The 22,990-nt window shown below is 43.2% G+C and overlaps 1 protein-coding gene across 2 annotated transcripts in view; it reads right to left on the bottom strand.

Annotated features, from left to right (window-relative positions):
• The window catches only part of RAI2 (retinoic acid induced 2), a 98,232-nt gene that overhangs the window by 39,348 nt on the left and 35,894 nt on the right, over positions 1-22,990 (bottom strand). For both annotated transcript variants that reach the window (XM_070943785.1, XM_070943786.1), the window contains exon 2: positions 10,636-10,810. The gene's annotated coding sequence lies outside the window, so the exon portion shown is untranslated. The remainder of the gene's footprint in view (positions 1-10,635; positions 10,811-22,990) is intronic.

Genomic DNA, 22,990 nt, shown 5'->3' with positions numbered 1-22,990 from the left:
AAGTGGCTGCTGCACGTCGTCTGAAGAGTTGCATACAGCTTGGAGCACCCGGCGGCCAAAGGATGCCTCCGCCGAGGCAAAGGAGTCCACCTTGTAGTGCCTGATGAAGGGATTGAAGGATGACCAGGTAGCCGCTCTGCAGATGTCGGAGACAGAGGCATTGGTGGCCCAGGCGGCCGTGGTGGCTGCGCTCCTGGTAGAATGTGGAAGGATCCTCTGTGGAACTGGTCTGTTACGAGCCGAATAAGCCTTGGAGATGCAGGATTTAATCCATCTCCCAATTGTTGTGGAAGAAACCTTCCGGCCCATGGAGGCCGGCAGAAAGGAAATGAAGAGCGATTCAGATTTTCGGAAATGCTCCGTTCGCTTAATATATCTGCGTAGAGCCCGTCGGACATCTAGGAGGTGCCAGTTTGCTTCCCGAGGATGTCGAGGTTCCGGGCAGAAGTCCGGTAGGATTAATTCCTGGGCCCGATGGAATGAGGAATTTACTTTAGGCAGAAATGAAGGGTCTAGTCTTAGTACCACACGATTTGTGTGGAAGACACAGAGGTCGTTCCTTATGGACAAGGCCGCTAATTCGGATATACGGCGGGCAGAAGTAATTGCGACCAGAAACGCCACCTTGAGTGTCAGAAAGCGGAGGCTGATGGAAGCGAGTGGCTCAAAAGGGGGATGCATGAGGGCCTGAAGGACCAGGGTCAAATCCCAGGTCAGGTAGCGATGAATAACTGGTGGACGCAGGTTGGCTGCTCCTCGAAGAAAGTCGCGAATCGTCGGATCCTGCGAGAGAGGGAGGGTTGCGGAGGCGGAAAGGACAGTACTCAGTGCAGCGACCTGGCGACGAAGAGTGTTAGGCGCGAGGTGCTTGTCCAGTCCTTCCTGTAGGAATCCCAACACTTCAGGAACGGACGCGGACGTTGGGTCCAGGTGGGATTTGGCACACCAGGAACAAAAGGAAGTCCAAGTTGCATTGTAAATGCGGCACGTAGATGGTCGCCTGGACGCCTGAATAGTGGGAATCGCATTGCTAGGCACGTTGATTCTCCTTAGCAAGATCTGCTCAAGCGCCAGGTGGTCAACTGCAACCATTTGGGATCTGGGTGCAGAATGACCCCCTGGCTGAGGACAACCTTGTCCTCTGGTATCCGCCATGGCTGTGCTATCGACAGGTCTATCAAGTCCGCAAACCAGGACCTCCTTGGCCAGTGGGGTGCGACCAGAATGACATCGGCCCTGTCTTGTATTATCCTGCGGATTAGACGAGGAAGGAGAGGTAGAGGGGGAAAGGCATAGAGGAGACCTCTGGGCCAGGGAGAGGCGAGCGCGTCGACACCTTCCGCCTGGGGACACCGATACCGGGTGAAGAACCGGGGAAGGTGTGTGTTGTCGCGGCTGGCAAACAGATCAACCAGAGGCATGCCGAATCTGTGAACGATTTCGGCGAACAGATCCGGGTGTAGGTGCCACTCTGCGTGGTCCAGGTGTTGCCTGCTGAGCCAGTCCGCTCTGATGTTCGTGGTTCCGGCGATGTGCTCCGCTGTCAGAGACAGGACATGCGTCTCCGCCCAGATCAGAAGTAGAGTCGTTTCCTCCATGAGTGGACCCGAGCGGATCCCCCCTTGGCGGTTCACATGTGCCTTTGCTGTTACATTGTCCGTGCGTATCAGGACATGATGCCCCGACACGATCTGCTGGAAATGTTGGAGGGAGAGGCGAATCGCGCGGAGCTCCAGCCAGTTGATTCCTTTGCGGCGATCCTCCGTTGACCACGTACCCTGGGCGACGTGAGAGAGAAGATGACCTCCCCATCCCGTCTGGCTGGCGTCCGTTGTCACTACCAGGCGCTGTAGATTCTGGAAGTAGCAGCCCTGCTGAAGACTCTGGGAAGACCACCAGAGGAGAGACCTTGAGACCTCTGGCGGGAGGGATACCTGTGCGGAAGAGTTGCTTCTTCTGGTCCTCTGAAAGGGGAGGAGGAACTATTGGAGCCGGTGGGAGTGAAACCTTGCCCAGGGGACGACGGACAGGAAGGATATCATTTTGCCGAGAAGTCGGGACAGGAGCAGCAATGTCACCCTCCGAGATGAAAGGACCTGGGACATTAATGACTGGAGACTGGAGCACCGGTCTGGTGACAGGAACACCTGGCCCCTCACTGAATCTATTACTGTCCCGAGGTGAAGAATTCGAGTAGTGGGCTGTAATTGGCTCTTCGGGATGTTGAGGGAGAAGCCATGGTGACGAAGACAGCGACACACCACCTCTAGGTCCCGAGAGGCCCGGGTCGGGGAAGGGGAGAGCACCAGGATATCGTCCAAGTAGCAGTGGAGCCGAACCGGTTGTTGACGTAGATGGGCTGCCACTGCTGCCAGGAGCTTCGTAAAGGTCCTGGGGGCGGAGGAGAGGCCAAAGGGCATAGCCCTGTACTGGAAATGCCTGTTGTTGTAGGCAAAGCGGAGATAACAACGATGGGACCGTCGTATGGGCACGTGGAGGTACGCCTCTTTCAAATCGATAGACGTCATCCAGTCCGATGGTCGAATGGAAGCCAGGATAGAGCGGAGAGACTCCATCTTGAACTGATGGTAGATGATAAATTCGTTCAGCCTCTTTAGGTCTAAGATGCCCCTGTGGCCGCTCGACGCCTTGGGGACCAGGAAGAAAATCGAGTAGAAGCCGGTCCCACGATGCTGGAGGGGAACCGGTTCTACGGCCTGGATTTGGAGCAGGTGATGGATCTCTGCCTCCATCAATTGACGCTTGGCAACATTGGATGAGAGAGGGCATTGGATGAAGCGAAAGGGAGGACGGGAACGGAATTCCAGGGTAAGGCCTAGATGGATCGTTTGGAGTACCCAGGCGTCCGTTGTCGAAACCTCCCACTGGGAAAGAAAATGGGTCAAACGGCCGCCAATGGGAAGGTGAGTGTAGTCATTTTCCTCTTCTAAAGGCACGGGTGCCCATACCTCGGAAGGGCCGCTTGGGCGCAGGAGCCTTGCCTCCTCGATCTCTGAAGGAAGGCCTATTGAAAGGACGATCGAATCCTTGAGAGTAGGATCTGGAAGAGAAGGACCCGGAGGGCCCAGCATCGTTGCGAAAAGGCTGCCTGGTGGAATAAGACGAGGATTTACGATCGGCTCTTCTATAAGAGGATGGCATGACCTTTCGTTTATCCTTGTCCTCCACAAGGATGGGGTCCAATGCGTCGCCAAAGAGGCGAGAACCCTTGTACGGGGCTGAGGCCAGGCGCCATCTGGACTTTGCATCAGCCCTCCAATTTTTAAGCCATAATAAACGGCGCGATGTAACTGAAGATACCAGAGCGCGCGAAGCGAACTTCGCGGCGTTCAGCGAAGCGTCTGCCGTATATTCAGTAGCCGCCACGAGTTTGTTGACATCTTGGCGGAGGCGTGCATCGTCAGGAGGGAGTCGCTCCTGAAGTTCGCGGAGCCACATAAGCGATGCGCGGCTGAAGAAGGAAGCCGAGGTGGCAGCCCTCACTGCCCAGGCGGCTGCGTTGTGTGTGCGACGAAAAGTAAACTCAGCTTTCCAATCCTCCGAGCGCAGGCCATCGGCGACGTCGTTGGAGATTACCGAGGAAGCAGTCAGATTGGCTACGGGGGCGTCTACCGTTGGCAACTGAAGGAGATCCTGGAGACTAGGTGCTGAACAGTAAAGTTTTTTGTCCAGACCCGATGGAGCAGGTAACGAGGAGGGTGTGGACCAGGAACGTTGGACAACCTCAGAAAAGAGTTGCGGGCACGGAATGAAGTCTGCCTCAGGCTTGGGCGCCGTGAACAGGGCCTCGTGTTGTTGAGAAGGACCCGGTTGATCGACCTGCGGGGTCGGATCTGCCATTTTCATGGTCAATTTAGCTTTGTGCAGAAGGGACTTAAATAATGAGGGCCTAAAGAGCCCCAAGAAAGCCGGCTTTTCTGGTGGCATGTCGGCATCATCGGATAATTCCATATCTAATAGGTCTGCCTCGTCCTCCTCCGAGGACGACTCCTCACCACGTCCAAGGTCTGGGTGTGAAGTACTCCCCTGAGTCATGGGGAAATACTGGCAGGAGGCCTGCTGGGAGGACCGAGATGGATGCATCGGTGGAGGATATCGTGGTTGAATCCAGGTAGCATATTGCCCTGGATGTTGAGAATTTGCTGCCAGAGTACGGGATACCGTCTCTGAGATGATTTGCTGAATGTCATAAGGGCAAGGTGGTGGTTGGACCGGTCCCGTGGCACGCAAGCCAGCGGCCGTGGGGGTAAATGTTGCCTCCGGCTGGGCCCTACGAGAATGGGATGTGTTGCAGGAGAGATCCACCGGACCCGTGCAATGGGCCGGAATTGCTCCAGAAGAACAATCCATGCTAGGTTGTTGAAACAAAGGCTGCAGTGGTATTGGATCGTCTCGATGGAAGGACTGATCGCTTACTTCCGCCACAGGAGAAAGGGAGACTGGTAAATTAGAGCACGAAGCTTTTTCTGACTGTTTGCGAGCCTTCTCAAATTGTCGTTCCAGAGCCCTGTGCCTCCTGGAAGCATCCTTGACTGCGGCGGACGTGGACCTGGACTTCTTAGAAGATGGGGCCTCAGATGATGTGTGCGAAGAACGTTTGCGAGACGTCTTACGCTGTCTTTTCTGCTCTGGGCGACGTTCTGGGGAACTCTGAAGATCTTCCAGTTCAGAAGAGAGTTCACGTTCCGCCATGATGAGAGCCAATGTAGGACAACTGGATGTAAGGTTGGACGTTAATAATATTATTATTATTTTATTTTATTTTTATTTTTTTAATTAATATTTATAACTGAATGTGAATTAATCAGGTTCTTTTTTTTTTTTTTTTTAAGGTATAAACAGATGATTACAGTAGAAGAACCAAAGGAAGCACAGCAGGTAAGTCCAAAGAGAACAATGGGAGAACTAAGAACTCTAACAGTTATAACACAGAGGCAATGTCATAAGCACAAGAAATTGCCAGCAGGAGGCTTTTGGCTTCCAGCAGCCAACTGCGCATGCGCAAGGCAGTTGCTGGGCAGAAAAAACAGCCGTTGACTTCCTTGCACCAGGGTGGAGGGAATGGCTTCAGGGGAGGGCTGCAGAAGAATAGATGATTTTTTCCTGGCAGGGATTCCTTTGCTTATCGCCTCCCCTGATGGTGGAGGCGAGGTGCCCAGCTGTAGGGAGGATTAAAGGAGGCTCGCCGGAGGGACAGGCAATCTGGCGTGAACTGTCACAAATGGCGGCTCTGAGCGCTGAGGCGGGCGAAAAGGAGCGCGAAAATGTCAAAGGCTCCTAGCGCCGCTGCCCAGAAGCAAGAGGACGAGGAGGGAAGCCAACGATTGAGAAAAGCAGCTGAAGCCTCAGAAGAACTTCCAGCGCTGCATGGGACGACTAGAGCTGTGAAAAACCGCTTGCGGTTTCAAATTGAGGCTGCTGATTGAAGTATCGGCAAGGGGAAGTTGCGGCGCTGTCCCTGTGCTTCCCAGGCGTGCGATCGTTCAGAAGCGATCCCAGCGCCAGCCACCAGATCAAATTTTAATGAGAAAGTGCCGCTGGGAGCAGGGCAACGATCTCAAGCCGCTAATGTCCGAGATTAAGTCCAAGGGGCGGGGGCGGTGTTACCGGCAGGCCGGGAAACCTACCCACACGCCAGCGGCTATAAAGTGGAACGGGGATTCAGATAAGTGGCCAGGGCCCCGGAGAAGGTAAAAAGTCCCAGACAGCCTGCCTGAGGTGGCAGGCAAACTCACCCCTGGCCAACCAATCGAAGAGAGAAAATTAATCCAACAAAAATGCAGAAAATTATGAAGAGAATCCAAAGCTTCAGGAACAGTTTAGTAGAGAAATATGGAGAAAAATTCAGACAGTGTCACAGGCTCAACTGAGTGAACTAAACTGGGACTCTGTTGAGCAAGTGGGCGTGTCTGAAGAGAAATCTCTTAAAGGAACACACTCAGTGTAGGCTACCCAACTACTGAACTACCCAAAGCTTTGGATTCTCCAAGCTGCGAATTGGAGAACAAGTGAACCAGAGCAATATATCATTAAAATAAATCTCACAGTTTGTGTGTGTGTGTGTGTGTGTGTGTGTGTGTAGAGAGAGCATGCAAAATGATGAAAAACACAACAAATATCCTTATTATAATAATGATTAAATGTAAGTTGATATTTTATTGAAAAAAGTTTAGTGACATACTTTGTCCTTCCTTCTGTCTGTATATTATAATTAATTATGTACCACACACACACACACACACACACGCAACATATTCATCAAATTACATTCTTAATGAAAAGAGAAACACTGTGGTTTTATAAACAACTATTTACCTAACTTAATATAAATCCATCATGAACTGTCCAGGCCATTATTGAACTTGCATATATGAAGATGCAGAATAAGTGTGTCTTGTTGGATTGACATATTATTCTTTTTAATGACAGTTGTCATTAATGAATATTCTCATTATAAATTTGTAACGTACAAAAAAGCATTGTCCAAAAAAGGCTGTAATGTAATAAAGATGATTAGCACCCATTATTCATAAATGAAGTGAAACAATAACAATAGAATTTATAAGTAAGTTCTCAGACAGAAAATTTAAAGTCATAGTCTAAGGCAGAGTACAGGTTCAGTTGGAACCAGAATCCCTATTATTGAGCAAAGTGGTCATAAAGCAAGATGCCCACATGACCATTCTGCTTAATGATTGCAATCCCAACTCTCCCAGCTGTGGTCATTAAGTGATTGCATGGGTTGTTAAGCATAGTGCTGGGGAGAAGGTCTTCTTCCCACCCTATTATGCCTAGGTCTCCTTACTGTTGCCTTTTTCTGCAGCTGCAGGTGCACCCAGCTGATGAAGACATGGTTTTCCTACAAAGCCATGCTGTGTCATCCAGCAGATGGATCTCATTCTTATGATCATTGAATGGCTCCTTCTCCAAATTATGTAATTTGGAGAAGGGGCCTTCCACGCTATTATATGAATGATCAAGTTCACTAGCTACAAAGCTACCAAACATAGTCATTCTGAAGGTTAGACATCTTTATAGCCTTCAGAACAGAAGAGTGCAGGAAAGGTAGTGAATGCCATCATTCTAAAACCTATAAATCTTCCTAGCCTTCAGAATAATGCTGTTCACCAACTTTCCAGCTGACAGAAGGCAGCAGCTTGCAACCTTCCCTGCTGGTTTCCCCACTGACTTTCTGGGGAAGCCAGCAAAGAAGATTGTAAATAGCAATCATATGACCAAAAGATACTTCCCAAACAGTTTTAAAAACAAACAACCTGAAATGTTGTCATGTGATTGTGGGGAAGAAGGATAAGTGTGATATTTCACTATGGTCGGAAGTGCTTTAATGGACTGTAAAGCATCCTTTCTGAGGCCATTGTAACTTTGGTCATTAAAGAACAAGTTGTAAGCAAGGACTATCTCTATGGGCATTCAGCCAACCTGTGTTGGACTGATACTTTGTTTCTGTCTATCTTAAATCACTCTGTATTTTTTCCCAGCTGAGTGAAGTAGCTGTATATGCATAAGCTTCCAGAGATAGCTAAAACAGCTACTAAGTTGCAAAATATGGCTGTTTTACCAGTTAGTATACATGCTCCTCTAGTTTCCAAATAACCTCTTTTGAAAAAAATTGCACAGCCCTTTTGGGCAAGTACTAATAAATGGACACATCTGTACAACTAGTACAATATATCTGAAGCATTTAAATCCTGCTTTACCCTTAAAGTCACTATACCATTAGGATTTTTTGTATCTTGCAACTTAATTAATCATACTCTGTGTGACACCAATGACCAAATATAACTCAAATGGCCTTTTATCCTTCTGGTCAACCAATTTAAAAAATAGAGGATTTACAGAGAACAGGATTTTATGAGCAAAACGTATCAGATATACTATGATATTGTGGTACACTGTAACAAACACAATAACTCAATAATTTCATATAACTTCTGTTCTGGTTGACGTCGCGGCGCCTTCAGACACAGTGGTGTCTGAGCATTCTGAGAAACTACCAGAGGGGCGTAGGAGAGAAAAATAACAAACTTTGAAATATACAGAAAATTGGGAAGACGTGGTACTGGGAAGGCATTTTAAAATGCTGGAATAATTTACTAACAAAACTTATTCTGCTTTTATAATTGTTCTACGACTAAAAGAACACTTGATTAGTGGCAATACTGAAATTTAAGCTGAGAGTGCCACCTGCTGATGAAAGGAAAAATTACAAGCCTGGGAATATCTACATGAAGGACTATTAAAATATCTATTGGATTACTTTTAACTACCCTATGACTACTGGAGACCCAAATATAAGTAGGTTTTCTTAACTAAAGGGGCCGCTGAATGTTATGCTAGAAGATTGAACCTGTAAAGGGGATGTAAAGAGGCTTTGGATAATTTCGGATTATCTAAATGGAACTGACGGTTTACCTATGGGATATGAAGAACTAGGACTAGTGCACTCTTAAGGACTGGATTGTTGGACAAAAGTTGAATTTTTTAAAAATAAAGCAAGATGCTTTATGAGGCAGAAATTGGTGGAATTTTGAAGGAGATGGCGTTACTCTTTCAAAACACAAAAGACACCATGGAGAAAGGATTTAAGGAGATTATGGAAAAAATGGAAAATGCCATACGAGGGATGATGAGTAAAGAACAAGATGCCCAGGAAAGGGAGGAGTCAGCAGAAGAAACGAAGGAAGAAGAAGACAAAGAGGAGACAATGGGAATAACAGTGATTGATGAATTAAACCAGGGGGAAAATGTATTAAGAGATTTGGAAGAGACGTTTGAAAGAGAGATAGGGGCCTGGGCAGAAATTTTGAGAACTAGGTAGTGGAAGAGGGTAGAGGTAGGAGAAATACCTAGATCGAATAGCCAAGAAGCAGATTCTGACAGAGATAGAGCTTCAGGAGAGGAATTTGGGAGGCAAGTTAAAAAAAAAAAAGCATTGCAATTAAAGTATTGAAGTGGGCAAGGCACAATGGATAGATGATTTTTCTTCTCTGTTGTTGTTTTGATTTACTTTTTCTTTTTTCTCTCTCTTCTTTTTTTTTAGGTAGGGTGACATGAGTAGAAGTTAGGTAGGATAGAAAGAAAATATTTTTTAACTAAAAGGTGATATGATTAAAAGTGATAGAAATAAGAGAAGGGGGAATATTAGTGTATGCTCCTTTATATAATAAAACAAAAGTAACAATAAGAGAAAACATGGAATAATTGAATAATGACAGATTGCAACTTATTATAATTGTGTATCATTATTAGAAATATATAAGTTGATTGAGTCTAATAATTATGATTAATTTTACTAGTTTTATTTATATTAGAATGTTTGACACCCAGGGGCCACACTGTTTACACGTTGATATGATATGTTCGTAAAAAATAAAAAACTTAATTTCATAAAACTTCTAGGGCCATGCAGCCCAAGATGTTAATTCCCTTAATCTTCTGGACATTCTATGTAGCTGCTCATTTAATGAGGTAATATTTAAGTTTATCTGCTACACATTCCTAAGTGACATTGGATCAGTGCTTACTTTATAATGACATTCCATATAATTGTATATAATATATCCTCTGATATCATGATATTGTGCATGTTGAAAAATTATCATCATGATATTGTGATATTAGAGAGGACTACTTCTTTTGCTCTGAAGTTTTTTAAATATGCTCCAAACCAGTGGTGGTATTCAAAATTTTTTACTACCGGTTCTGTGTGCGTAGCTTGGTAGTCATGTGACTGGGCGGGCGTAGTTTGGACATGTGACTGTATGGGCGTGGCTTAGTGGTCACATGACTAGATGGTCATGTGACTGGGTGGGTGTGGCTAGGTGGTCATGATCCTAGTTCCCCCTACGAGGATTCCTTCATCTGGACCTTTTGCAATCCCCCAAAGGGGTTAAAGGAAAGCAGATTCCATACAGCTCTGAACCCTTAAGGCAAACCAAATACAAGTGGTCCTTGCTTAATGGCCGGATGCTTAGCAAATGTTCAAATTTATGACTGACCTCTCCAGAGCTACTTGACCTGTTTTTGGAGTTTTGACAGCCATGTGTGCATGCGCGCACGTGCACGTACACGCGCACCACACAAACACGCACATTTATGACCAGTTACAACATCCCACACAGTCATGTGACTGAGGTTTTCTATGTTTTTTGCCTCCTGCCTCCATGCATCAAGGAGGCCGAGCAGCAGCAGGAAGAGCACGGACCTCCTGATGCAGGAAACATCTGCCAGTGATGCCCTCACGCGAAGATGTTGTGAGTGGGGAGGCTCGACCCTCCCCCCTTAGGAGCCTCAGTTTACTCCTGTGCACCATTGGCCTTTCTCCCTGCCTCTCCTGGCCAATGTTGCTCATGAGTAAGCTGCAGCTAGGATCTCCCTCGTGCTTCCCTCGCAGGCTAGGCCGGCTGGGGGAAACACATGGGAAGGGCTCTGGTGCCACGATCTGCTGTGTGCTTCCCTTGCAGGCCAGGCTGGCTTGGGGAAACACATGCTCTCCTCCCTCCCCACGTGCATCGGTTCACCCGCCGCTGGTATCACCCGTCCCCCAGCTCGCCCTACCCCACCCACCCGCCGGCCCATGCCCTTCAGCCTTACCTTTGCCAGCAGCGGTGAGCAGAAGTACGTGGCTAGATTCTGCAAACAGTGGCGGGGCAAGCGAGCATTGGGTGGTCAGGGTGAGCAAGCAGGGACCGGGTGACCGGTTCGGGGGCGTGGCCAGTGGTTCCCCTGAACAGGTGCAAACCGGCTGAATACCACCTCTGCTCCAAACCTGTGGAGAGATTGGAGAAATATCTAGGTTGGGGGTTACAGGAAGCTTTTAAAATTTGGATATCTCATCATATCCATTGTACTGGATTTGTTGAGAGGATAGCTGATTTAATTTTCTATTTTACTACAGAATTACATCTCATAAAAATTGTTGAAAAAAGTATAGGTGGAAGAGGATACCCATCATGACAATGATAACTCTTTTCCTTTATGTAATAGATAACTTTAGCTTATAAAAGTTACTGTAAAATATAGTTATGCAGTGCTTTCGATATAATTTTACAGAAGTGCTCCATCTGGTATATTACACAATTATCATGAAGATGCCAATGATTGTCAGAAGAAAAGCAGAACATAAATCTATATAAATAAAAATGTAAATGTCCATTTGTACATAACCACACATCTCCGAAAGTTCTTCACCAATTGCTTTCAAATTTTGACACAACGTTGCATTCAACTATGGGCATGTTTTTATATACCTACAGTCATGGCCGTAAATGTTGGCACCCCTGAAATTTTTCCAGAAAATTAAGTATTTCTCACAGAAAAGTATTGCAGTAACACATGTTTTGCTATACACATGTTTATTCCCTTTGTGTGTACTGGAACAAAACCAAAAAAAGGGGGGGGAAAGCAAATTGGACATAATGTCACACAAAGCTCCAAAAATGGGCTGGACAAAATCATTGGCACCCTTTACTTAATATTTGGTTGCACACCCTTTGGAATAAATAACTGAAATCAGTCGCTTCCGATAACCATCAATAAGCTTCTTACACTTCTCACCCGGAATTTTGGACCACTCTTCCTTTGCAAACTGCTCCAGGTCTCTCTTATTGGAAGGGCGCCTCTTCCCAACAGCAATCTCTCCACAGGTGTTCAATGGGATTGAGATCTGGACTCATTGCTGGCCACTTCAGAACTCTCCAGTGCTTTGTTGCCATCCATTTCTGGGTGCTTTTTGCCGTATGTTTGGGGTCATTGTCCTGTTGGAAGACCCAAGATTTTTGATGCAAATCCAGCTTTCTGACACTGGGCTCTACACTGCAACCCAAAATCCGTTGGTAATCCTCAGATTTCATGATGCCTTGCACACATTCAAGGCACTCAGTGCCAGAGGCAGCAAAACAACCCCAAAACATCAGTGAACCTCCACCATATTTCACTGTAGGTACTGTGTTCTTTTCTTTGTAGGCCTCATTCTGTTTGTGGTAAACAGTAGAATGATGTGCTTTACAAAAAAGCTCTATCTTGGTCTCATCTGTCCACAAGACGTTTGCCCAGAAGGATTTTGGCTTACTCAAGTACATGTTGGCAAACTGTAGTCTTGCTTTTTTATGTCTCTGTGTCAGCAGTGGGGTCCTCCTGGGTCTCCTGCCATAGCGTTTCATTTCATTTAAATGTTTTTCTTTTTATTGAAAAGTTTTACAAAAAGTTTACATATCCCCCCCCTTCCCTACCTCAACCTCCCCCCTCCCCCCTCCTCTTCTCAGAACAAATTACAGGGTATAACCTTCAACAATCATAATCAATCCTAGTCTAAATAATTATAACATTCCACATCTCTTGTTCCTTCAATTCCCTAATCACCTGCCTAGCTTTATTACTTAAAGACACACCAAATATCTATATAATCATTCATAACCTATCTGCAATTTCTTATTCCGGTATTTATTTTGAATATAATCTATCCATCTTCTCCAGTCTCTTAAATATCTTTCATTTGAATGATCCTTCAAGTACGCCGAGATTTTTGCCATTTCCGCTAGGTTTGTAACTTTCATTGTCCACTCTTGGATTGTAGGTAAATCTTGCTTTTTCCAATATTGTGCCACCAACAGTCTTGCTGCAGTTATTAAGTTCAAAATCAATTTAGTCTCTATAACTGTACAATCCGTAACTATACCCAGCAGAAACAGCTGTGGTGTAAATTTCAGCATCTTTTTAAGAATATTTTGTAAAATCCACCAAATTTTAATCCAAAACGCTTTAACCTTTTTACATGTCCACCAAATGTGAAAATAAGTGGCACCCTCACAATTACATCTCCAACATTTTGGTTGTACATTCGGATACATACGAGATAACTTTTTTGGGTCTAGATGCCATCTATAAAACATTTTATAAAAGTTCTCCCTTAAATTTTGCACTTTGGTAAATTTCACATTTGTCACCCATATTTTTTCCCACGTTTCCATCATTATTGGCTGTTCAAAATTCTGTGCCCATTTTATCATACAGTCCTTAACTAACTCTGTTTCCGAGTCCATCTCTATCAATATATTATACAATCTTTTTATGTGCATTGGGCTTTGGTCTCTAATTTGTTTAATTAAATTTTCATCACTTCGTATAACACCAGTTTTCTGGTCTTTTCTCCATCTGGCTTGTAATTGTACATATTGAAACCAAGTTTGAGTTATTTTCTCCTCTTTCAACACATTCACAGGTTTTAATTTTAATATAACTCCCTCCATAATGAGAATATCTTTATATGTAATTACATCCTGTCTACTTTCTATACTCGTATTCTCTATTGCGTGCCTGGGTGCTGTCCATATAGGTATCTTTTCATTTAACTTATATTGATATTTCTTCCAGACATGCAATAAAGCATTTCTCAATATATGACTCGTAAATGCTCTATCCACCCTTTTTTCATACACTAAATAAGCATGCCAACCATAGACCAGGTCATGCCCTTCAATATTCAATATCCTTCCATTTGTTAGATTAATCCAATCACTAATTGCTGATAAAACAGCTGCTTTATAGTACAATTTTAAATTTGGCATTTTCAATCCTCCTCTTTCTTGTATGTCCTGCATTATTTTCAGTTTTATCCTTGGTTTCTTATCTTGCCATACGAACTTATTAATACCTTTCTGCCATTCTTCAAGGTTGGCATCCTTTTTCAGTATTGGTATCATTTGAAAGAGGAATAAAAACCTAGGTAAAACATTCATTTTTATAACTGCTATTCTACCCAACAAGGACAGTTGTAATTTTTTCCATTTATCCATTTCAACTTGTATTTTATGCCATATCAGTTCATAATTATGCTTATACAATTTACCATTAGAAGATGCAATATAAACTCCTAAGTACTTAACTTTTTTAACTATTTCACATCCCGTTACCCTTTGTAACTCCTCTTTTTGATTTGTTGTCATATTTTTAACTATCATCTTTGTTTTTCCAATGTTTATCTTAAACCCAGATACTTGGCCATACTGTTTTATTATATCCATCAAAACCTTTGCTGATTCCACTGGATGAGTTAAGGTCATAACCAAATCATCTGCAAATGCCCGTACCTTATATTCATAGTCTCTAACTTTGATTCCCTTTATCTCATCTATATTACGTATTTTGTTTAGCAACAATTCAAAAGTTAATATAAATAATAATGGCGATAAGGGACATCCCTGCCTCGTACCTTTTTCAATTTTAAAAGTTTCTGTCAAACTGCCATTAATAATTATCTGAGCTGTCTGTTCCTGACATATTGCTTTTATGGACTGCATAAAGCAATTTCCAAATTGCATCCTATTAACCACTCTCAATAAAAATTGCCAATCTAATCGATCAAAAGCTTTTTCCACATCCAAAAATATAAGCACCGCAGGGATTTGGTTATTCCTTTCCAAATATTCCAATGTCAACAATTTGTCTTACATTATTTTTCATTTGTCTACCTTGTATGAAACCAGTTTGGTCAGCATGAATCATTTTTTGCATTACTAGCATTAACCTATTTGCCAATATCTTAGCAAATATTTTATAATCTGTATTCAATAATGATATGGGTCTATAATTTTTGGGATGTGTCAAATTTTGATCTTCTTTTGGAATTAACGAAATAAAAGCTGTTTTCCATGAAGGTGGTACCCCTTCACCCAACTGAATTCTATTAAATAATTCTTTAAGAGGTACAACCATCTCCAGTTGTAAATATTTATAATACACAGCTGTTAATCCATCCGTGCCAGGAGCCTTACCAGTTTTTAACTGTTTAATTGCTGAGAGGATTTCCTCCTCTGTTATTAATTGGTTTAACCGTTCTCTTTGTTCCTCTGTAACTATAGGAATATTCTGTCTATCCAGATATGTCTCTATCTCTGCACCTTGTATTTTGTCTGCAGTATACAGTCTTGCATAAAATTCTAAAAATGCCTTTTTAATCATATTTTGGTGATACACCTCTTTACCTTTGTACTCTATTTTCTCTATGGTACGAGATTTTTGTTTTTTCCTCAGCATGTATGCCAACCATCTACCTGGTTTATTTGCATTACAAAAAGTATTATGTTTAGCATATTGTAGATTGGTTGCCACTTGGTCTGAAAGCATCATATTAAATTGCCCACGTAATAGACTGATCTCTTCTTTGATTTTCTTATCCCCTGGGTTATCAATTAACACTTTCTTTTTTCTTGATCTCTTCTTCTAATTCCCTCCTTTTTTCCACTTGTCTACGCCTATATGCATTATTCATATTTATCAAAACTCCTCTCATGTATGCTTTACTAGCATCCCATCCCATATCCATAGATGTTCCCTTGTTCATATTAAAAACAAAAAAGTCCTTCATTAGTTTTTTACATTCTATTACGTTTTTCTCATATCTGAAAAGGTTTTCATTTAACCGCCAAGATCTCCTAGATCTTTCCCCACACCCCAGTTCCATCCAAACTGGACTATGATCAGTTAAAATTCTGGGACAAATCTTTATCTTCTTTACCCTGGAAAAAAAATCATTTGTAATTAATATAAAATCAATTCTTGAAAAGGATTGATGTCTATCTGAAAAAAATGTAAAATCTTGTTCTCTATAGTTCCGTTCACGCCAAATGTCTCTGAATTCCATATCCTCCATCATATCAAAAAAAGTCTTAGGCAGTCTGGATCGCAATTTAGTAGATTGTACTATTCTTTTCTTATCTTATCAATACCAGGGTCTATCACTCCGTTCCAATCTCCCATCAATATACATGAATTATAATCCCAATGTAGTAATTTTGTATGTATCAACTTATAAAATTTCTCTTGTTGTTGGTTAGGAGCATATATCCCCAATAAGAGTGTTTTCTTTCCTTCTATCATTATCTCAAATTGCCAGGAATCTTCCTTGTTGATCTGCCTCAACTAATTTAGCCGTCAAATCTCTTTTCAAGTAGATCACTATTCCATTCTTTTTTTCTGGGGCTGATGCAACAAAATGTGTTCCCAATTTTGTATTTATTAAATATTTTTGATCAGTTGTCCTTATATGTGTTTCCTGCAGGCATATTATTTCATTTTTAAATTGTCTCAAGTGGTGAAATATTTTCTTCCTTTTTTGTGGTGAGTTTAAACCATTAACATTCCAGGTTAAAAACCTAGAAGCCATCCTCAGATTCTCGAAGCTTGGCGAGAACCGCTTGATAATCCTCTTGGAATTTTCTTTTGGGTCTCGCCCCTCCCACAGCTTCTGCACCAGTATTCACTTCTTGTGATAAAGCCTGCTCTTGTAACTTTTTTAACTCTTCAACTTTACGTTTAGTAGCTGCTCTGATTTGTCTTTGATCTTTGCCTTCTTCTTGTTTTTCAGCTATATCCCATGCTTGGACAGCACTTGAAAGTTGCAGTACCTCCTCCTGCATACTCATAGCTCTGCCTTCCAATTGCTTCTGCAGGTCCACTTTCCTTCCCTCTGTCACCTCTCTTGCTTTTTTTAACTCCTGGCACTGGTGGTTGTCCAGCCTTTAGTATGTTACTATAAAAATCTCTTGCTTTGCATATTGTATTGAGACGATATCGCTCTCCTGCATAGTCCACCGATAATCCAACTGGGACTTCCCATCTGTATTGTATCTGTCGATTCCTCAGCTCATCTGCCAGAAAAGCATACTCTTTCTTGGATTTCAGCATTTTGGGTGGTATTTCTTTAAATACTGCAACTTCTTGTCCTACCACTTGCAACTTATTTTTATAGGCAGCTTGTAAAATCTCATTTCTAATCCTTCTGGTGACAAAGTAAATCACAACATCTCTTGGTAATTTCCTTTGTCTAGCTACCAATGAATTAACACAATAGATCCGGTCCATTTGCCATTCAAGTTCACCTCTGGGCACTCCTATAAACTGTGCCAGAGCATCTTCAAAAATCTCTTTCAAATTTTCCTTAGGATTTTCTTTCAAGCCTCTTATTCTCACAGCAAATTCCATCATCTTGTATTGCGTCAACAACATTTCAGCTTCTGTTTTGTCAATCTTAGTTTGTGATTCCTCAACTTTACCATCTAAAATCTCATTGGCTTGAACAACCTATTGTTCAATCAATTCTATCTTCTACATGACTAACATGTTTTGCCAGTCCCTGGAGTGCAAGAACTATATCCTCCCTTATATGTTGATTTCTTGTCTTAATTATGTCCTTCATTTCTTCCATTTGTTCTGAGACTCCTTTAAATGCAAATGCAATGTCCTCTTTAAAACCTTCTTTAATTTCTTTCATGGCTTCCTGAAACATCTCAAGTGTTAGCATTTGTGCTTGTGGTTGCAATTGTGGTTGTAATTGAGCTTGTGTATCTGCCGGAGGCAATAAAGTTTGCAACCTGCTAGTTTGAGCTGGGGAACTTCCCGCACTCCCTGCTTTAGGCAGCACCAATTTTGTCTGCTTTGAAGCCATTTTAAAATCACACAGTCTCAGAAACAGTTCTTAAAGTTCTTATGGCCAGTGAGGAAAAATCAGAAAATCTTTAAAATCTTTAACTTTTGATTCCCAAAGTCCAAGATATAAGATTAAATCCAAAAAGTTTTAAGCGGAGTTGTTAACTGATAGGCATTAATGAGTTAACAAGTCTGTAACAACTTTCTTCTTAACTTTCACTTTTGTCTCTTTGTCTTAACGAGCCAGCGCCATCTTCCCCTCCCTTTCCACTCCAGCTCCGCTGTTAGAGGCTCGAAAAGAAACAATGTTCAAAGGAATTAAAGTATAAGTACCTGCAATTATGTAGTCTCCTGTCTTTATTCTGCCTGCTTCAATTTTCACTTTGTATCAATTGGTAGCAGGGGTGGACGTGGCGTTTTGCTCTGCCTTCTGGCAGAGGCGTCCCGGCTTTGGAGCTTTCCCAGGTTCTTGGGGAGCTCACACCTTTCGAGCCCCAGAATTAATTCTAGGGCTCTTACGGAGCTCTACCCTGCACCTGGCTGCTCGCTTCCCCCTCTTCTTCCGGGGGGGAAGGTTCTTCACCGCTAGAAAGCTGATTTTTTGCTGTTCTAGTGGCTAACAAAGTCGCGGGGCTAGCCCTCACCCAGAGAGCGTCCTCAACGTCCTACGGAGCCGCTGGAAGTCATTTCATTTAAATGTTGATGGATAGTTTGTGCTGACAATGATGCTCCCTGATCCTGCAGGACAGCTTGAATTGCTTTGGAACTCGTTTGGGGCTGCTTATCCATCATCTGGACTATCCTGTGTTGGCACCTTTCATCAATTTTTCTCTTCCGTCCAGGCCCGGGGAGATTAGCTACAGTGCCATGGGTTGCAAACTTCTTGATAATGTTGCGCACTGTGGACAAAGGCAAATCTAGATCTCTGGAGATGGATTTGTAACCTTGAGATTGGTGATATTTTTCCACAATTTTGGTTCTCAAGTCCTCAGACAGTTCTCTTCTCCTCTTTCTGTTGTCCATGCTTAGTGTGGCACACACAGACACACAATGCAAAGACTAAGTGAACTTCTCTCCTTTTTATCTGCTTTCAGGTGTGAGTTTTATATTGCCCACACCTGTTACTTGCCCCAGGTGAGTTTAAAGGAGCATCACATGCCTGAAACAATCTTATTTATCCACAATTTTGAAAGGGTGCCAATGATTTTGTTCAGCCCATTTTTGGAGTTTTGTGTGACATTATGTCCAATTTGCTTTTTTTCCCTCCCTTTTTTGGTTTTGTTCCAATACACACAAAGGGATTAAACATGTGTATAGCAAAACATGTGTTACTGCAATACTTTTCTGTGAGAAATACTTCATTTTCTGGAAAAATTTCAGGGGTGCCAACATTTACGGCCATGACTGTATATTATATACATGTCACACCTGTGACAGGTAAAAACATGAAAAACATTGGAAAACATTGAAAGACATTGACAAACGTTGACAAACATTGAAAAACAGCGCCAACTGCTGAACGTAAAACCAACATGGCAGCCTCCCAGCCCTGATTACGCTCAACAGATTTCTGTTCCTTATATTTAGACTCTCCATATTGCTTCCAAGAAACTGCGCATTTGGAAGGCAGAGACTCCCGAGGGCCATATCCTGCCACCAGGCTCGGCAGGTAGGCAGCCGGCTCACCGCCAGGAAGCCCTCGCAGCCGGCGCTTCTAGGGCTGGGCGGGGCCCGCCCGAGCCTGGCTCTGACCTCCCCCTCCCCCAGCAACCCCGCGAACTAGCTTTGCCCACTGCTGCTGCCCATCCCCCTTGCCAGCCGCTCTCGGGGCTCCCTCCAAAGAACACCTGGCAACGAGGCTGCCTGGGTCCGCCGAGTGGGAACCCTCCGTCCCTCACCTGGCCCGAATCGCGCCTGGCCCAGTGCTACCATGGGCCCCGAGGTCAGAAAGACCAGCCACTAACCAGTGCTATGCGAATCCGGTCGGTGAGCGGGAGATGGAGGCAACTGGAGCCTCGGCATCGCCTTTGACCACTGCCACCTTTGATTCCCAGGTGGGCACTCTGGCAGTTCACGGAGCCTACACGAAAATTTCGACCTCTGGCAGAAAAGGGGCTCCGGGGAAGCTTCGGGGGGCAGAAATGGGCAGGAGGGAGGATGGTCGGCCCTCCTTCGTTTCACCTGGAAGAGTGGGGGATTTAATCATTCCCCTGCCCTTGGCAGGCGGGGAAGGAGAACTGTGCAGCAGGGGTCCAGTGGGGTGTGCATGGCTCTGGCTTTGCTGCTTTCTTTCTTCGGGTGGGAAGCCCCAAACCAGTCTCGAACCCCCACCGCACCCCCTCCCTCCCTCCCTTCCCTTCCTTTCCCTGCTATGCATCTCCCTGTCGAGCCCCCAGAGAACATCTGTGTAGGGAGGACGGAGGGGGGCCCCAAGTTTCTGCTGTGGTGCGAAGAGTTGCAAAGGCCTGGCCTGAAAAGGTAACGGTGATGGCGGGGGATGCAGAAGAGGCCGGGCCAGAGACAGAGATAAACAGAGAGAGAGGGAGAGAGAGACATAGAGAAATACAGAGAGACGGGGGGGGGGAGAGAGAGAGACATACAGAGATACAGAGAGAGAGGGTGGGAGAGAGAGACAGAGAGAGATACAGAGAGCGGGGAGAGAGAGAGACATAGAGATACAGAGAGAGGGGGAGAGAGAGACAGAGATACAGCGGGGGGGAGAGAGAGACAGAGATACGGGGGAGAGAGACAGAGAGATACAGAGAGAGGGGGAGAGAGAGAGACACATTGACACAGAGGGGGGGAGAGAGAGACAGAGAGAGATACAGAGAGAGAGGGGGAAGAGAGAGAGATAGAGATACAGAGAGAGGGGGAGAGAGACACAGAGACATACAGGGGGGAGAGAGAGAGACATAGAGAGATACGGGGGAGAGAGAGAGACATAGAGAGATACAAAGAGAGAGGGGGAGACAGAGAGGGAGGATTTTGTGGTTCCCATTGTTTTTTAGCAACCGGTTCTCTGCCCTAATCACCAGCTGCATAGGCGTGGCTCGGGGGCTGTCATGTGACTGATGAAAGTGAGTGACGTCGAGTTGGCCACGCCCACCAAATGTTCGTGGAGAGTTTGGAACTTCAGCCTCACTCTTTTAGTCCAGTGGAAGCACCAGACTGGGCCACAGCAATGCGTGGCCGGGTACAGCTAGTATAACATAAAAAAACATGAATAAGTTACATCCACATTATTGCTAAACACTGAACAAGCAATCATGCCAGAATTGTTCATGATTATGTGGGAACAATGCTATACTTTCTGTATGTCTATCATAGGATTTTTCTATGATGACTATAATTTCACAGGAAACCTAACAAATATCATAATTACCTGCCACATTTTTAAATCACAGATATGCTCTTAATATTTTATATGCTCACAGACACTTCAAATGACTCATTTATTTTCATTGCTATTCCTATAAGTATACTTTCATTTTAAAAATATGACTTTCTTAGTTGATTGGACATCTCTGAAGAACAGCATAAATACAGCTTAGCAAACTGGACCTGACTGGTAACTGAAATATTTCAATAAATCATTTCATGAAAAAAAAAAAAGATAGGTCTTGAGATCTAACTGCCAGTTATGCTTCGCAGTTTCACTCACAGTTCCGAACCGGTAGTGAAGGTTGTAAGTGGAACCCACTACTGGTATGCACTATACATTAAGCACAGAAAAATGATACAATAGAAAAACCAGAGCATATTCTAGTGCCCCCTTTCCTTAGGGGGGGTTTACAATTAGAAAACACAGGTTATAAGTAAGCTGAACAGAAAAAAATACAATGCGAAATTTTAAGATTGCAGCAACGCATCAAAATGACCATTTCAGGAAACAATGTTCCTTAAGATATTAGCAGAAAGTAAAACTGCAAACCAAACTGCCAAAAAAAAAAAAATAATAATAATTTTTCTTTTCTACTATGAAGCTTGTTCCTTCAAGTTTCTCCGTCAATAATTATGTTTAAAATAATGGAAAACTAATGGATGCATGAATGAAATAAGTTCTAGAAATATGCTTTACTTAAAATTAGAGAAATTGTAACAATTGGAATATTTTTAATTCCATGATTGGACTCTATAAAAGGACAAGTTCTAAAAATATAAATAAGATTAATTAGGGAAAACTGCTATATAGGTAATTGATTATTATTAAGATGTTGGACTGTATTACTTGGAATAAGATTTAAGAAAATGTATGGCATAAAATGTTCTGGTTTATTATTTTCATATTAAATGTATGTTTGTAATATTAGGAATTATGTTAAATGAGATTTTAAATTTAAGGGGTTTCATATAGAGATGAAGGGAAAAATGAAATTTGGTGAAGATTAAAGCTAGGATGAATAGGCAATATGGATATTCAAAAAAAAAAAAGAAAAGAAGGGAAAAGAAGGGAAAATATTATGGCAAAAGGGAATATATGAATTGTATTGAAAAATTGTTTAGATTTATGAACTGGCCAATACTCTATTCAGAAAAAAATACATTGTTTGTGTGTTTGTCTGTGTGTTAAAAAATAAAAAAAAAACTTTTTAAAAAAACAATTATGACCTGCTAAGAAGAAAAAGTAGGCCAAATACTTTCCCACTGTTTTCAGGGAACCCTAGAATGTTTTAAATAAAGCAATATTTTAAAAAGTAGATTATTAATATCAAATTAAAAAGTGCATTTTTAAACAGGGTGCCTAAAATACACTGAGTTTCAAGTTAAATTGAAATGTTCCTCTGTGCTCAATATCACAGAAAATTAGCAGTGTTTAAACTTTGAATTAAAGCATATTATACATAATTTATTATTAATTATTAATTTATAACTATGAATCATTTTGGGAGGTAAAGGCTTCCCCCCCCAGCTATTTTGGGATGTGAGGCCAAAAGGAGGGGGGTTGTGCGTGCATCCGGGGGAGGTCGCGCGCATGTGCAGAGGGGCGGGGCATGTGGGAGGGGCATTGCATTATGGGTGTGGGCATGTGCATGCGCACGATACCATGCGCGTGCATGCTTTTGGCATTCAAAGGAAAAAAGGTTAGCCATCACTGGTCTAGAGTCTAGGATTCTTTTTACTTTGTAACGAGTCTCTCCCTGCACTGCGATGGGGCCTGGGACTTCCCAAGCTACTAGCCTTAGCTTTAAACCTATTACCAGGTTCAATAGACTACTATGGAAAACTGAGTATATTTTCCCCAACAGGCATGGGAGTTTCAGCTGTACCATGACCAGATTAATGATTTTTATGATGGGAAAAGATCCTATAAATTTAGGACCCCGTTTTCTACTTGGCAGCTTTAATCTGGGGTATTTGGTAGAGAGGTAAACTTTCTCTCGTATGTGAAATGGCTTCTGGGGAGTTCACCTTTTGTCTACCTGCTCTTTCTGCATCTCGGTGGCTTTAGGAAGTGCCCGCTTCACATTCCCCCAAGCCTCCTGCAGGGAGTCTACCCATTCAGTCAGGCTTACTGAGGAAGGGG

This window comes from Pituophis catenifer, unplaced genomic scaffold, assembly GCF_029215685.1.
Source record: "Pituophis catenifer annectens isolate HBS135680 unplaced genomic scaffold, rPitCat1.0.hap2 SCAF_4, whole genome shotgun sequence".
NCBI classification, from domain to species: Eukaryota; Metazoa; Chordata; class Lepidosauria; order Squamata; family Colubridae; genus Pituophis; species Pituophis catenifer.
This window is presented reverse-complemented; position numbering and strand designations above follow the sequence as displayed.